Raw genomic sequence first — 15,978 nt, 5'->3', positions numbered from 1 at the left:
ATGAAGAAACAGCTAAGTTCGTGCAGCTGATGAAATTCGTAGAACGGGAAGCAAAGGCAATGTCTAACCCACTTTTTGGAGACCTGAACGTTTCGACTAGTGGTACAACGACTAGTGGTAAAAAGCACAGCAACAAATCCCCTTCAATTCAATTCAATTCAATTCAATTTTATTTGTATAGCGCTTTTAGCAATTTTCATTGCTTCAGGATTCAAGCAAAAAATGGAAGAAAAGAGAGGTAGCAGCTTTGCGACCGGCGTAAAACAGGTTGGTAAAAATCATAGAGACTCAATCACAGTAAAGAGTAGTGGTGCGTTAGTTATTAGTGCCTTCACTAAACCTTGTGCATCCTGTGAGCAAGATCATACCCTAGACGAATGCCACAAGTTTAACAATGAGACATATAAGGTCAAATTGGACTTTCTAAAAAAGAATGGATTCTGCTTTGGCTGTTTAGTAAAAGGACATTTAAGCAAAGACTGCACGAAGAAAATTACATGTCAGTTGTGCTCAAAGAAACATCCTCGCATGCTACACATTGCAGCAAAGGACACAGCTCAAGCGATCGTAAAGGCTGACGAAACCGAACCAGTTCAAACATTGCCTGTTACAGCGAGTCACGAAACGAGTGCGTGTATCGGGGCTGGAGATGACTGTATTCTCTCCATAGTACCTGTTAAAATAAAGTCCAAGAAAGGCAACAAGACAGTAAAAGTATACGCCTTTATGGACCCAGGTAGCTCTGCTACCTTTTGTACAGAGTCACTAGCAAGGCGATTAAACGTACAAGGTAAAAAAATTGACATCATGTTAAGCACCAAGAACGCGAGGAAACAAGTAGAAAGTTACGTGCTTACTGATCTAGAGGTTAGCAGTCTGGAAGAAAACACCTTTGTTGAACTCCCCAAAGTGTTCACACAAAAGAGTATCCCAGTCTCAGTGGAAAATATTCCACAACAGCACGACATTGATAAGTGGCCATACCTCAGTGAAGTAAAACTGCCTTACATTAATGCTGGAGTTGAAATTCTCATAGGTAACAAAGAGCACAGGCTCCTAGAACCATGGCGAGTAATTAACAGCAGGCACAATGGGCCATATGCAGTAAAGACTGCTCTTGGATGGACCATAAATGGACCTCTTCGAGAGTCGGTCGAGGAAGGCACATGTGACAATGAGCAAGTGAGCGTTGCAGTCAACAGAGTCTCCATCGAAAGTGTGGAACAAATGCTGATACAACAGTACAACCATGATTTTCCTGAACGGAACTGTGATGACAAAGCTGAGTTGTCACAAGAGGACTATCAGTTTTTAGACTCTGTAACTAACTCCCTGCAATTTACCGATAATCACTTCTACATCGGTCTCCCATTTAAGAAAGCAGCTATTTAAATGCCCAATAACCGAAGCGCAGCCATGCAGCGCGCACTGAACCTCAAACGGAAGTTTAAGCATAACCGCTCCTTTCACAAAGAGTATTTAAACTTCATGAATGACATGTTTGAGAAGGGTCATGCAGTCAAGGTCCCCACACCCCACCTAAGTCGACAAGACGGGCAGGTGTGGTACATACCTCACCATGGTGTGTACCATCCTCAAAAGAAAAAGCTAAGGGTAGTCTTTGACTGTGCTGCCAGCTATCAGGGAATATCATTAAATAGCGAGCTTCTGCAGGGAGCCGACCTGACTAACTCACTCATTGGGGTGCTCGCACGCTTTAGACAAGAAGAAGTTGCCATGATGGCAGATGTGGAAGCCATGTACTATCAGGTCAGAGTTCCGGAAAAGGACACAGACTTGTTGCGTTTTCTGTGGTGGCCGAATGGAGACGTGAGTCAGGACTTGGTTGAGTATAAAATGGTTGTTCATTTGTTTGGTGCAAAATCATCTCCAAGTGTAGCTAACTTCGCCCTTAGGAAAACAGCAGAAGAAAACCGCAGCAATGCATCTGCCGAGGCAGTCAACACAGTACTTAAAAACTTTTATGTAGACGACTGCTTGAAGTCTGTCTCTAGTCATAGTCAAACAGTTGCGCTATATAGTAATCTCACCAAACTGTGCGCAAGTGGAGGGTTTCACCTCACCAAGTGGGCAAGTAAGAGTCGTACATTGCTAGCTTCCATCCCTGAGAGTGAGAGAATTAAAGACATGAGGGACTTAGATTTGAGTAAAGACGTACTCCCCGTTGAGAGAGCCCTAGGGGTGCTGTGGTGTATTAATTCAGACACGCTCAAGTTTAAGATTAGTTTAAAAGAGCGGCCTGTGACTAGAAGAGGAATCTTGTCAGTCACTAGTTCAATTTATGACCCCTTAGGCTTCCTTGCACCAGTCATACTGCCAGCTAAGATCTTAATGCAGCAGTTATGTAAAGAGAGACTCGCTTGGGACAATGACATTCCCGAACAATTTATAAAAAGATGGAGGGCCTGGGTATACGAGTTGCATCAATTGTCTGAGTTTAGTGTAGCAAGATGCGTAAAACCAGTTGACTTTGGAGTTACAACTACAGCACAACTTAACCACTTCTCAGATGCAAGTCAAATGGGATATGGAGTTGTCTCATATATTAGCTTAGTAAATGCTGATGGACTTACACACTGTGCATTCATGATGGGGAATTCTCGCGTAGCGCCCTTGAAACAAACTACTATCCCCCGAATGGAACTGACAGCGGCAGTGGTTGCCGTAAACAACGACAAAATGTTGAAAGGTCAACTGGAAATAGAACTGCTGGACTCTATGTTTTGGACCGACAGCACAACTGTCTTGAGATACATTGTTAATGAAAAACTTGGCTTTAAAACCTTTGTCGCTAACAGAATCTCCATCATACGAGAGTCAACCAAGCCACAGCAGTGGAGGTACGTCAACACTTCAAAAAATCCAGCTGACGCTGCTTCCAGAGGAGTTTCCTGTGAAAAATTCATGAAAAACAACAATTGGATCCATGGTCCCCCCTTTCTTAAAACACCAGAGAGTAAATGGCCTGAAAACATTCACGATCTGTCAACGAAAGAGGATGACATTGAGATTAAACACTCAGCCTCAGCGAATCTCGTAAAAACTACAGAGAGCACAGATGCCGTGAGTAAACTGATTAACTATCACTCCGACTGGTATAAGTTAAAAAGATCCGTTGCCTGGATTCTTTGCGTTAAAGACATGCTTAAACAGAAAACAAAAAGGATTAAGGGACAGGCAAACAACTCAATAATAGAAAACCATAAGTCTCTAACAATTAAGGACTTAACAAGGGCAGAAAACGAAGTCATTAAGTTCGTTCAAAACCAAAAATTCAAAGACGAAATTTCCATGTTACAAAAGGGTAATGCTTCCGTAAAAAGAAACAGTTGTCTCTCCAAACTAGATCCAGTACTGCAGGATGGAGTGCTAAGAGTTGGAGGATGTCTTGGTAGGTCTGCAATGCCTGAGCATGTAAAACACCCTGTCATTATACCCAAAGACTCACACATTACAACTCTAATCTTAAGAAACACTCACGAACAGGTCGGACATTGTGGAAGGAATTATATGCTTTCAAAATTGCGGCAGAAATACTGGATTCCGACAGCAAATTCCCTTGTGAGAAAGTTTCTGTCCAGTTGTGTGACATGCAGAAAGATCAGAGCGAAGAATAGTGAACAAAAAATGTCAGAACTGCCACGCGATAGAATAACACCAGATCACCCACCGTTCACTAACGTAGGGGTAGACTATTTTGGACCCTTCGAGGTCAAACGGGGTAGAAGTAATGTTAAAAGATATGGCGTATTGTTTACTTGTCTGACAACAAGAGCCGTGCACATTGAAGTCGCGCAGTCATTAGATACAGACTCCTGCTTAAATGCTATTCGACGCTTCATGTGCAGAAGAGGCCAGGTGTCAGTTATGAGAAGTGATAATGGAACAAACTTCATAGGCGCTGAGACTGAATAAAGCTATCCAACAGTGGAATCAGTCAAAAATTGAAGGCGTCCTCATGCAAAAGGGGATACAGTGGATATTTAATCCTCCTGCTGGGTCTCACTTCGGTGGAATATGGGAAAGGCAGATAAGGTCAGTTAAAAAAATCTTGAGGTCTGTACTAAAAGAACAAACACTAAACGATGAGAGCTTGCATACATTCCTGTGTGAGGTGGAAGCTATAATGAATGACCGTCCCCTTACCACCGCTACGGACGATCCCACAGACCTGGAGCCCATGACACCTAACCACCTGCTGCTGATGAAAAAACAGTCAAACTTGCCTCCTGGTCTTTTCAAAAAAGAGGACATTTACGCACGTCGCAAGTGGAAGCAAATTCAGTACCTTGCCGACCTATTCTGGAAGCGATGGGTGCGTGAATACTTGCCCTTGCTTCAGGAGCGCCAAAAATGGTCTCAGGTGAGAAAAAACCTCTCGATTGGAGACGTAGTTCTAATAATTGATGAGTCTTCTCCAAGAAATTCATGGGTCGTCGGACGGATCACGAAAGTGTTCCCAGATAAAAAAGGACTTGTGAGACGTGTACTGGTCAAAACTAAAACCAGTACCCTGGAAAGACCCATCGATAAGCTGTGCCTGATATGTGAAATGGACTGTTAATTACCTTATAAAGTAGTCATGTTCCTTTCATTTAGTACGCAGCGATATGAATACCTTAAGTTAAACCGTTAACAAATGTCTAAAGTGTTAAGAAAGTTAATTCTAAAGTGTTAAGAAAGTTAATTCAAATTTTAATCCAATAGTAAATGTTGTGGCCCAATTGTAAAAAAAAAGGAAAAAACAACAAAACAAAAAATGTGTGTAATTGTCAGTCTTCCTGCCTGTCAGTTAGGGGCTGGAAATGTAAGGGCCATATTTCATTCTTGTGATTTGTTGTTATGTTTATCTTATTTCAGTTTATTAGTTAAGCATTAAGCATTAAGTATCATACATATAATTTGTATTGTGACATCATTTCATGGGTTAATCTGTGACATCATCCCACAGTTATGCAGTTCCATGTCTATTACGCACGTTAGTTGTAGTTGTTGTTAAGACACGGAAGGATATAGAAAGGTGTGGAGCACACAAGCTTTTGACCGTGAGACAGTAAGCTAAAAGGAATACAGTAAAATAAGTTGTTGTAACTGTAATCTATCGAAGCTACAGAACACAGCAAGCGACTTGTCGTGACTACAGTGGATTTATGCAAGAAACTGTAACAACCGTTGTTTTTCATGTTGAAAATAAACAAGAGACAAAGAAATCAACGAAGCGTCTGATGTCGTCAGTGACACTGTGTAACTAAAGACACGCGTCAGAACTTGTGAAAAACATGCACGTACACCTCTTGTTAGGGAAGAAAATGTTGAAAACATGGCAGTTAAACAGAAATCTTAACAGTTCGATTGATCTCACAAGTGCTTGGTTTCTTCAAATGTGGCAAACAATGGACGAGCATTGGGAAAGGATGGGTAAAACTGCTTTTTGTGAGGGATGGCATAACTTCCAGAGCCTGGATAGCTCAGTCGGTAGAGCATCAGACTTTTAATCTGAGGGTCCAGGGTTCAAGTCCCTGTTCAGGCATTACCTTCTATTGGTGCTTAGGAAAAAAGAGCATTTGGCACAAGTTGTTCAAAGCGATTAAGAGGGCTAGCTTGGATTAAGAAATTCTCAAGGGCAGAAAATTGGAAATTGCAGACTACTTGCCAAGGATTTCCACAATTTCCCGGTGGAGACTTACTCTTAGGAGATTGTCTTATGCTCAGGAAGGCGCAAGATGGCGCCAGTGAGGTCGGCTGCCGCCACGATGTCCAGTCACTGGAGAACAAACTCGATGACCTCAGGGCCAGGATAAAGTTCCAGAGAGACATTCGGGACTGCAATCTCCTCTGCTTTACCGAGACATGGCTGAACCCAGCTGTGCCGGACCACGTCATCCAGCCGGCCGAGTTCTTCTCTGTTCACCGCATGGACAGGACACAGGACTTAGGGAAGTCAAGGGGAGGCGGCGTGTGTTTAATGGTCAATAGCAGCTGGTGCAACAGCAGGAGCGTTGTTCCTCTCGCACGCTCCTGCACTCCAAACGTGGAACTACTGTCCATCATGTGTCCTCCTTTTTATTTACCTCGGAAATTTACATCGGTAATAATCAGCACCATTTATATCCTGCCTTAAGCGCACACGGAGACTGCCTTATGCGAGCTGCATGAGGCATTCACACAGCACCAGACACAACACCGTGACGCTGCGCTTATTGTGGCGGTGGACTTTAACAGTGCCAACCTTAAACGCGAAGCGCCAAACTTTCATCAGCATATCACCTGTCCCACCAGGGGCAAAAGGACACTGGACCACTGCTACACTACAGTCAAGGACGGCTATAGGGCACAATCTCGTCCACCGTTTGGTAAATCTGACCATGCCGCTATCTTCCTCATGCCAAAATATAAACAAAGGCAGAAACAGGAAGTGCGGGTTCAGAGGGAGGTCGCGCGCTGTACGGACCAATCAGTGGCCGCGTTACAGGATGCACTTGATGACGCAGACTGGGACATGTCTTCAACCATCTATGGGCCATGCTGCAAAATACAGACAAAAAGATGAAATGAACCTATGAATCATGAACAATGACAACTTTTCATACCCAATCGTCAAAGAGAAGCTGATTCCTTGACTTCAGCAATCAAACATGTGCTGGGACATCTCAAAAGAATTTTTCAGCATCCGTAAAAAGGAAGTTCAGCTCAGAACCTGTAGCCTTCATTATGGCACCCTGCTCCGAGCTTTGCCTCAACAACACAACCATGTCTACATTGTCCAAAAAATCGAAGAAGCAAGCGCTTGATGAAGAAAAGTCCAAACTTCTTCGCTTGCAAGCAAAGCTATGCTGTGAGAGGTCAAGGTTGTTGATTCAGATCCATAAACGATTTCCTAAACGCAACAAAGAGAAGGGGCTCTTGTCAGAAGTGGGATTTGAACCCATGCCTCCAGGGGAGACTGCGACCTGAACGCAGCGCCTTAGACCGCTCGGCCATCCTGACACGGCAGGCTCTAGAAAAGTCACGTCTTGCACGGATTACAGGTCGCTGGCCACGCACTCATATAACCGATCGGATGTCTACGGGCAGCTTGTCATTGGAAGACAATTCAACGTTGGGAAGGGGTGACAGGATTTCTCCAACAAAGGAGCAGCTATTAAGGATAAAAAGGGGGCAGGATGTCACTATTATGTCTTCGAGAAAGCACCAACTATTAAGGGCATGAGGAAATTTGTTACAAATCACAGCCACAACACAATGAGTTGCAACATGTCTTTCTTGTGCAAAGTAACAGACGTAATCGGCAGGATTCGAACCTGCGCGGGGAGACCCCAATGGATTTCTAGTCCATCGCCTTAACCACTCGGCCACGACTACACCAAGTGTGCAAACTTAGCGTGGGCCTGTGGTTAAATAAACTTTTGCCACGTCTCATTTCATGACTTGACCTCCTCCCCAAAGCAAGCCTTGGATCTTTCCAATACACGCAAGTGTATCGGTTGGCTTAAGTTCAGGATTTTTAGGCTTCAGACAGGAACCATGTTCACGTTTTACCTTAGCAAAACAGCAAAGCAGTTTTCAACAAGTTTCAGCACCTGCCATAGTTGTTTGCATTTGGTGGAATTTGATTAGTAGCAACAGAAAAGCATCTGCCTAATGAACTCCAGCATCCATGAGTCTTGGAGAGCCTGAAAAAAAAACACCCTGGTTGGCTTTGTGGCGCAATGGATAGCGCATTGGACTTCTAGACTCAGCTGTGGAGCTATTCAAAGGTTGTGGGTTCAAGTCCCACCAGAGTCACTAACTTGTTACCTTCTTTTCATCCACACCCCATGTCTAAAATGAAATCTTTGGTCAGGAATCCCTGTTCAAGATGCACTTTCCTATGTGCCATATTTGATTGAATGACTTGTCAGCTGAATTTAAGAAATATCATTGTTTTCCACATGTTTCTGCCCATTTGTCCCAAATCAAGCCCTCAGCTCAACTCCAGCTTCAACAAAAGGTTACGACATTGAGTCACGCAATCCTTATGGGACAAAGAGCCAAAGTCCACAACAGCAATCTGATGAAGGCTTGCTTGCTTTTAGATGTGCATGGCAAGTGGATTTTAATTCCTTTCCCCTGACTGTTGTGATATGCTTGTTAGGACTATGGCTGGAGATCACCCATAACCTTGTTTGCTGTGGCTTGTGTGCCATTTACAGATCTAAAAGTTGACATTTTCTTGAGGATTTTCACCCGTTTTGGGATCTTATCAAGCCGAAATCAAAGTTAGGATGAGCAAACAAACATCAAAGCATTTTCATGGGATCGCTGGTTGAGTACTCGTCTCACTAGCTTAGCGAGGTCTGCATGCGGATGGAGGAAATATTAGCATTGCAATCAGATTAAGTCTTGGCCAGGAGAGTCTCGGTTAAAAGTGCTGGGTCATGCCCAAGGTGCCACCCAGGCTGTTGGCACTGTGGCTTAGCTGGTGAAAGCACCTGTCTTGTAAACAGGAGATCCTGGGTTCAAATCCCAGCAGTGCCTGTTGTGAGTTTCATCTCTTGGTGCACCAGACAAGGTCTGGGTCCAACTGCATTAGGAACTCAAGGCTTAAGTGCTTGTGGGCTCAGGTTGTGGCAGGGTATCTTGCTTTCAGCCAGGATTTCTGCTCAGTTTTCATGTGTTTTCCACAGGTAGACATCTGTCCATGGAGCTCAAGCAAGGTAGCTCTATTCCTCCCACAGAAGTGAACGAACACTGGCATTTTGATTTGCAAGAATTGAATCATTTTCTGAGTAGCCGTGGAACATTTGCCTGATGTTTGCTTCCACACAAGTGTGACTTTTTATATGTGGGACGTTTCACTCTACCGACTTATATTTGGTCACATTTAAATGAAGTCAATGGCTGTCAATAAGCTAGTATATATGGATAAATATATATATATACATATTTTTTTTGCTGTAAACTGTATGCCAGGATAAATTGGATAGCTCAGTCGGTAGAGCATCAGACTTTTAATCTGAGGGTCCAGGGTTCAAGTCCCTGTTCAGGCGTTACCTTCTATTGGTGCTTAGGAAAAAAGAGCATTTGGCACAAGTTGTTCAAAGCGATTAAGAGGGCTAGCTTGGATTAAGGAATTCTCAAGGGCAGAAAATTGGAAATTGCAGACTACTTGCCAAGGATTTCCACAATTTCCCGGTGGAGACTTACTCTTAGGAGATTGTCTTATGCTCAGGAAGGCGCAAGATGGCGCCAGTGAGGTCGGCTGCCGTCACGATGTCCAGTCACTGGAGAACAAACTCGATGACCTCAGGGCCAGGATAAAGTTCCAGAGAGACATTCGGGACTGCAATCTCCTCTGCTTTACCGAGACATGGCTGAACCCAGCGGTGCCGGACCACGTCATCCAGCCGGCCGAGTTCTTCTCCGTTCACCGCATGGACAGGACACAGGACTTAGGGAAGTCAAGGGGAGGCGGCGTGTGTTTAATGGTCAATAGCAGCTGGTGCAACAGCAGGAGCGTTGTTCCTCTCGCACGCTCCTGCACTCCAAACGTGGAACTACTGTCCATCATGTGTCCTCCTTTTTATTTACCTCGGAAATTTACATCGGTAATAATCAGCACCATTTATATCCTGCCTTAAGCGCACACGGAGACTGCCTTATGCGAGCTGCATGAGGCATTCACACAGCACCAGACACAACACCGTGACACTGCGCTTATTGTGGCGGTGGACTTTAACAGTGCCAACCTTAAACGCGAAGCGCCAAACTTTCATCAGCATATCACCTGTCCCACCAGGGGCAAAAGGACACTGGACCACTGCTACACTACAGTCAAGGACGGCTATAGGGCACAATCTCGTCCACCGTTTGGTAAATCTGACCATGCCGCTATCTTCCTCATGCCAAAATATAAACAAAGGCAGAAACAGGAAGTGCGGGTTCAGAGGGAGGTCGCGCGCTGTACGGACCAATCAGTGGCCGCGTTACAGGATGCACTTGATGACGCAGACTGGGACATGTCTTCAACCATCTATGGGCCATGCTGCAAAATACAGACAAAAAGATGAAATGAACCTATGAATCATGAACAATGACAACTTTTCATACCCAATCGTCAAAGAGAAGCTGATTCCTTGACTTCAGCAATCAAACATGTGCTGGGACATCTCAAAAGAATTTTTCAGCATCCGTAAAAAGGAAGTTCAGCTCAGAACCTGTAGCCTTCATTATGGCACCCTGCTCCGAGCTTTGCCTCAACAACACAACCATGTCTACATTGTCCAAAAAATCGAAGAAGCAAGCGCTTGATGAAGAAAAGTCCAAACTTCTTCGCTTGCAAGCAAAGCTATGCTGTGAGAGGTCAAGGTTGTTGATTCAGATCCATAAACGATTTCCTAAACGCAACAAAGAGAAGGGGCTCTTGTCAGAAGTGGGATTTGAACCCATGCCTCCAGGGGAGACTGCGACCTGAACGCAGCGCCTTAGACCGCTCGGCCATCCTGACACGGCAGGCTCTAGAAAAGTCACGTCTTGCACGGATTACAGGTCGCTGGCCACGCACTCATATAACCGATCGGATGTCTACGGGCAGCTTGTCATTGGAAGACAATTCAACGTTGGGAAGGGGTGACAGGATTTCTCCAACAAAGGAGCAGCTATTAAGGATAAAAAGGGGGCAGGATGTCACTATTATGTCTTCGAGAAAGCACCAACTATTAAGGGCATGAGGAAATTTGTTACAAATCACAGCCACAACACAATGAGTTGCAACATGTCTTTCTTGTGCAAAATAACAGACGTAATCGGCAGGATTCGAACCTGCACGGGGAGACCCCAATGGATTTCTAGTCCATCGCCTTAACCACTCGGCCACGACTACACCAAGTGTGCAAACTTAGCGTGGGCCTGTGGTTAAATAAACTTTTGCCACGTCTCATTTCATGACTTGACCTCCTCCCCAAAGCAAGCCTTGGATCTTTCCAATACACGCAAGTGTATCGGTTGGCTTAAGTTCAGGATTTTTAGGCTTCAGACAGGAACCATGTTCACGTTTTACTTTAGCAAAACAGCAAAGCAGTTTTCAACAAGTTTCAGCACCTGCCATAGTTGTTTGCATTTGGTGGAATTTGATTAGTAGCAACAGAAAAGCATCTGCCTAATGAACTCCAGCATCCATGAGTCTTGGAGAGCCTGAAAAAAAAACACCCTGGTTGGCTTTGTGGCGCAATGGATAGCGCATTGGACTTCTAGACTCAGCTGTGGAGCTATTCAAAGGTTGTGGGTTCAAGTCCCACCAGAGTCACTAACTTGTTACCTTCTTTTCATCCACACCCCATGTCTAAAATGAAATCTTTGGTCAGGAATCCCTGTTCAAGATGCACTTTCCTATGTGCCATATTTGATTGAATGACTTGTCAGCTGAATTTAAGAAATATCATTGTTTTCCACATGTTTCTGCCCATTTGTCCCAAATCAAGCCCTCAGCTCAACTCCAGCTTCAACAAAAGGTTACGACATTGAGTCACGCAATCCTTATGGGACAAAGAGCCAAAGTCCACAACAGCAATCTGATGAAGGCTTGCTTGCTTTTAGATGTGCATGGCAAGTGGATTTTAATTCCTTTCCCCTGACTGTTGTGATATGCTTGTTAGGACTATGGCTGGAGATCACCCATAACCTTGTTTGCTGTGGCTTGTGTGCCATTTACAGATCTAAAAGTTGACATTTTCTTGAGGATTTTCACCCGTTTTGGGATCTTATCAAGCCGAAATCAAAGTTAGGATGAGCAAACAAACATCAAAGCATTTTCATGGCATCGCTGGTTGAGTACTCGTCTCACTAGCTCAGCGAGGTCGGCATGCGGATGGAGGAAATATTAGCATTGCAATCAGATTAAGTCTTGGCCAGGAGAGTCTCGGTTAAAAGTGCTGGGTCATGCCCAAGGTGCCACCCAGGCTGTTGGCACTGTGGCTTAGCTGGTGAAAGCACCTGTCTTGTAAACAGGAGATCCTGGGTTCAAATCCCAGCAGTGCCTGTTGTGAGTTTCATCTCTTGGTGCACCAGACAAGGTCTGGGTCCAACTGCATTAGGAACTCAAGGCTTAAGTGCTTGTGGGCTCAGGTTGTGGCAGGGTATCTTGCTTTCAGCCAGGATTTCTGCTCAGTTTTCATGTGTTTTCCACAGGTAGACATCTGTCCATGGAGCTCAAGCAAGGTTACTCTATTCCTCCCACAGAAGTGAACGAACACTGGCATTTTGATTTGCAAGAATTGAATCATTTTCTGAGTAGCCGTGGAACATTTGCCTGATGTTTGCTTCCACACAAGTGTGACTTTTTATATGTGGGACGTTTCACTCTACCGACTTATATTTGGTCACATTTAAATGAAGTCAATGGCTGTCAATAAGCTAGTATATATGGATATATATATATATATATATATATACATATTTTTTTTAGCTGTAAACTGTATGCCAGGATAAATTGGATAGCTCAGTCGGTAGAGCATCAGACTTTTAATCTGAGGGTCCAGGGTTCAAGTCCCTGTTCAGGCGTTATCTTCTATTGGTGCTTAGGAAAAAAGAGCATTTGGCACAAGTTGTTCAAAGCGATTAAGAGGGCTAGCTTGGATTAAGGAATTCTCAAGGGCAGAAAATTGGAAATTGCAGACTACTTGCCAAGGATTTCCACAATTTCCCGGTGGAGACTTACTCTTAGGAGATTGTCTTATGCTCAGGAAGGCGCAAGATGGCGCCAGTGAGGTCGGCTGCCGTCACGATGTCCAGTCACTGGAGAACAAACTCGATGACCTCAGGGCCAGGATAAAGTTCCAGAGAGACATTCGGGACTGCAATCTCCTCTGCTTTACCGAGACATGGCTGAACCCAGCGGTGCCGGACCACGTCATCCAGCCGGCCGAGTTCTTCTCCGTTCACCGCATGGACAGGACACAGGACTTAGGGAAGTCAAGGGGAGGCGGCGTGTGTTTAATGGTCAATAGCAGCTGGTGCAACAGCAGGAGCGTTGTTCCTCTCGCACGCTCCTGCACTCCAAACGTGGAACTACTGTCCATCATGTGTCCTCCTTTTTATTTACCTCGGAAATTTACATCGGTAATAATCAGCACCATTTATATCCTGCCTTAAGCGCACACGGAGACAGCCTTATGCGAGCTGCATGAGGCATTCACACAGCACCAGACACAACACCGTGACGCTGCGCTTATTGTGGCGGTGGACTTTAACAGTGCCAACCTTAAACGCGAAGCGCCAAACTTTCATCAGCATATCACCTGTCCCACCAGGGGCAAAAGGACACTGGACCACTGCTACACTACAGTCAAGGACGGCTATAGGGCACAATCTCGTCCACCGTTTGGTAAATCTGACCATGCCGCTATCTTCCTCATGCCAAAATATAAACAAAGGCAGAAACAGGAAGTGCGGGTTCAGAGGGAGGTCGCGCGCTGTACGGACCAATCAGTGGCCGCGTTACAGGATGCACTTGATGACGCAGACTGGGACATGTCTTCAACCATCTATGGGCCATGCTGCAAAATACAGACAAAAAGATGAAATGAACCTATGAATCATGAACAACGACAACTTTTCATACCCAATCGTCAAAGAGAAGCTGATTCCTTGACTTCAGCAATCAAACATGTGCTGGGACATCTCAAAAGAATTTTTCAGCATCCGTAAAAAGGAAGTTCAGCTCAGAACCTGTAGCCTTCATTATGGCACCCTGCTCCGAGCTTTGCCTCAACAACACAACCATGTCTACAATGTCCAAAAAATCGAAGAAGCAAGCGCTTGATGAAGAAAAGTCCAAACTTCTTCGCTTGCAAGCAAAGCTATGCTGTGAGAGGTCAAGGTTGTTGATACAGATCCATACACGATTTCCTAAACGCAACAAAGAGAAGGGGCTCTTGTCAGAAGTGGGATTTGAACCCACGCCTCCAGGGGAGACTGTGACCTGAACGCAGCGCCTTAGACCGCTCGGCCATCCTGACACGGCAGGCTCTAGAAAAGTCACGTCTTGCACGGATTACAGGACGCTGGCCACGCACTCATATAACCGATCGGATGTCTACGGGCAGCTTGTCATTGGAAGACAATTCAACGTTGGGAAGGGGTGACAGGATTTCTCCAACAAAGGAGCAGCTATTAAGGATAAAAAGGGGGCAGGATGTCACTATTATGTCTTCGAGAAAGCACCAACTATTAAGGGCATGAGGAAATTTGTTACAAATCACAGCCACAACACAATGAGTTGCAACATGTCTTTCTTGTGCAAGATAACAGACGTAATCGGCAGGATTCGAACCTGCGCGGGGAGACCCCAATGGATTTCTAGTCCATCGCCTTAACCACTCGGCCACGACTACACCAAGTGTGCGAACTTAGCGTGGGCCTGTGGTTAAATAAACTTTTGCCACGTCTCATTTCATGACTTGACCTCCTCCCCAAAGCAAGCCTTGGATCTTTCCAATACACGCAAATGTATCGGTTGGCTTAAGTTCAGGATTTTTAGGCTTCAGACAGGAACCATGTTCACGTTTTACCTTAGCAAAACAGCAAAGCAGTTTTCAACAAGTTTCAGCACCTGCCATAGTTGTTTGCATTTGGTGGAATTTGATTAGTAGCAACAGAAAAGCATCTGCCTAATGAACTCCAGCATCCATGAGTCTTGGAGAGCCTGAAAAAAAAAACACCCTGGTTGGCTCTGTGGCGCAATGGATAGCGTATTGGACTTCTAGACTCAGCTGTGGAGCTATTCAAAGGTTGTGGGTTCGAGTCCCACCAGAGTCACTAACTTGTTACCTTCTTTTCATCCACACCCCATGTCTAAAATGAAATCTTTGGTCAGGAATCCCTGTTCAAGATGCACTTTCCTATGTGCCATATTTGATTGAATGACTTGTCAGCTGAATTTAAGAAATATCATTGTTTTCCACATGTTTCTGCCCATTTGTCCCAAATCAAGCCCTCAGCTCAACTCCAGCTTCAACAAAAGGTTATGACATTGAGTCACGCAATCCTTATGGGACAAAGAGCCAAAGTCCACAACAGCAATCTGATGAAGGCTTGCTTGCTTTTAGATGTGCATGGCAAGTGGATTTTAATTCCTTTCCCCTGACTGTTGTGATATGCTTGTTAGGACTATGGCTGGAGATCACCCATAACCTTGTTTGCTGTGGCTTGTGTGCCATTTACAGATCTAAAAGTTGACATTTTCTTGAGGATTTTCACCCGTTTTGGGATCTTATCAAGCCGAAATCAAAGTTAGGATGAGCAAACAAACATCAAAGCATTTGCATGGCATCGCTGGTTGAGTACTCGTCTCACTAGCTTAGCGAGGTCTGCATGCGGATGGAGGAAATATTAGCATTGCAATCAGATTAAGTCTTGGCCAGGAGAGTCTCGGTTAAAAGTGCTGGGTCATGCCCAAGGTGCCACCCAGGCTGTTGGCACTGTGGCTTAGCTGGTGAAAGCACCTGTCTTGTAAACAGGAGATCCTGGGTTCAAATCCCAACAGTGCCTGTTGTGAGTTTCATCTCTTGGTGCACCAGACAAGGTCTGGGTCCAACTGCATTAGGAACTCAAGGCTTAAGTGCTTGTGGGCTCAGGTTGTGGCAGGGTATCTTGCTTTCAGCCAGGATTTCTGCTCAGTTTTCATGTGTTTTCCACAGGTAGACATCTGTCCATGGAGCTCAAGCAAGGTAGCTCTATTCCTCCCACAGAAATGAACGAACACTGGCATTTTGATTTGCAAGAATTGAATCATTTTCTGAGTAGCCGTGGAACATTTGCCTGATGTTTGCTTCCACACAAGTGTGACTTTTTATATGTGGGACGTTTCACTCTACCGACTTATATTTGGTCACATTTAAATGAAGTCAATGGCTGTCAATAAGCTAGTATATATGGATAAATATATATATATATACATATTTTTTTTGCTGTAAACTGTAT

The 15,978-nt window shown here is 44.7% G+C and overlaps 10 non-coding genes across 10 annotated transcripts; 4 read left to right on the top strand and 6 right to left on the bottom strand.

Annotated features, from left to right (window-relative positions):
* The first annotated feature begins 5,478 nt into the window (after positions 1 to 5,478).
* trnak-uuu (transfer RNA lysine (anticodon UUU)) lies at positions 5,479 to 5,551 on the top strand. The gene has a single exon. It is a non-coding gene; the product is annotated as a tRNA-Lys (tRNA).
* A 1,374-nt stretch (positions 5,552 to 6,925) lies between these two features.
* Positions 6,926 to 7,008, bottom strand: trnal-cag (transfer RNA leucine (anticodon CAG)). The gene has a single exon. It is a non-coding gene; the product is annotated as a tRNA-Leu (tRNA).
* Positions 7,009 to 7,301: 293 nt separating this feature from the next.
* On the bottom strand, positions 7,302 to 7,383 carry trnas-aga (transfer RNA serine (anticodon AGA)). The gene has a single exon. It is a non-coding gene; the product is annotated as a tRNA-Ser (tRNA).
* A 1,081-nt stretch (positions 7,384 to 8,464) lies between these two features.
* On the top strand, positions 8,465 to 8,538 carry trnat-ugu (transfer RNA threonine (anticodon UGU)). Its single transcript has one exon. It is a non-coding gene; the product is annotated as a tRNA-Thr (tRNA).
* A 1,886-nt stretch (positions 8,539 to 10,424) lies between these two features.
* trnal-cag (transfer RNA leucine (anticodon CAG)) lies at positions 10,425 to 10,507 on the bottom strand. The gene has a single exon. It is a non-coding gene; the product is annotated as a tRNA-Leu (tRNA).
* A 293-nt stretch (positions 10,508 to 10,800) lies between these two features.
* Positions 10,801 to 10,882, bottom strand: trnas-aga (transfer RNA serine (anticodon AGA)). Its single transcript has one exon. It is a non-coding gene; the product is annotated as a tRNA-Ser (tRNA).
* Positions 10,883 to 11,963: 1,081 nt separating this feature from the next.
* trnat-ugu (transfer RNA threonine (anticodon UGU)) lies at positions 11,964 to 12,037 on the top strand. The gene has a single exon. It is a non-coding gene; the product is annotated as a tRNA-Thr (tRNA).
* Positions 12,038 to 13,932: 1,895 nt separating this feature from the next.
* Positions 13,933 to 14,015, bottom strand: trnal-cag (transfer RNA leucine (anticodon CAG)). Its single transcript has one exon. It is a non-coding gene; the product is annotated as a tRNA-Leu (tRNA).
* A 293-nt stretch (positions 14,016 to 14,308) lies between these two features.
* On the bottom strand, positions 14,309 to 14,390 carry trnas-aga (transfer RNA serine (anticodon AGA)). Its single transcript has one exon. It is a non-coding gene; the product is annotated as a tRNA-Ser (tRNA).
* Positions 14,391 to 14,724: 334 nt separating this feature from the next.
* Positions 14,725 to 14,814, top strand: trnar-ucu (transfer RNA arginine (anticodon UCU)). The gene is given in 2 exon segments: positions 14,725 to 14,761; positions 14,779 to 14,814. It is a non-coding gene; the product is annotated as a tRNA-Arg (tRNA).
* The last annotated feature ends 1,164 nt before the right edge of the window (positions 14,815 to 15,978 follow it).

This window comes from Clarias gariepinus, chromosome 5 (assembly GCF_024256425.1).
Source record: "Clarias gariepinus isolate MV-2021 ecotype Netherlands chromosome 5, CGAR_prim_01v2, whole genome shotgun sequence".
NCBI lineage: Eukaryota > Metazoa > Chordata > Actinopteri > Siluriformes > Clariidae > Clarias > Clarias gariepinus.
Note: the sequence above shows the minus strand (reverse complement) of the source record. Positions and strands in the feature narration are given on the sequence as shown.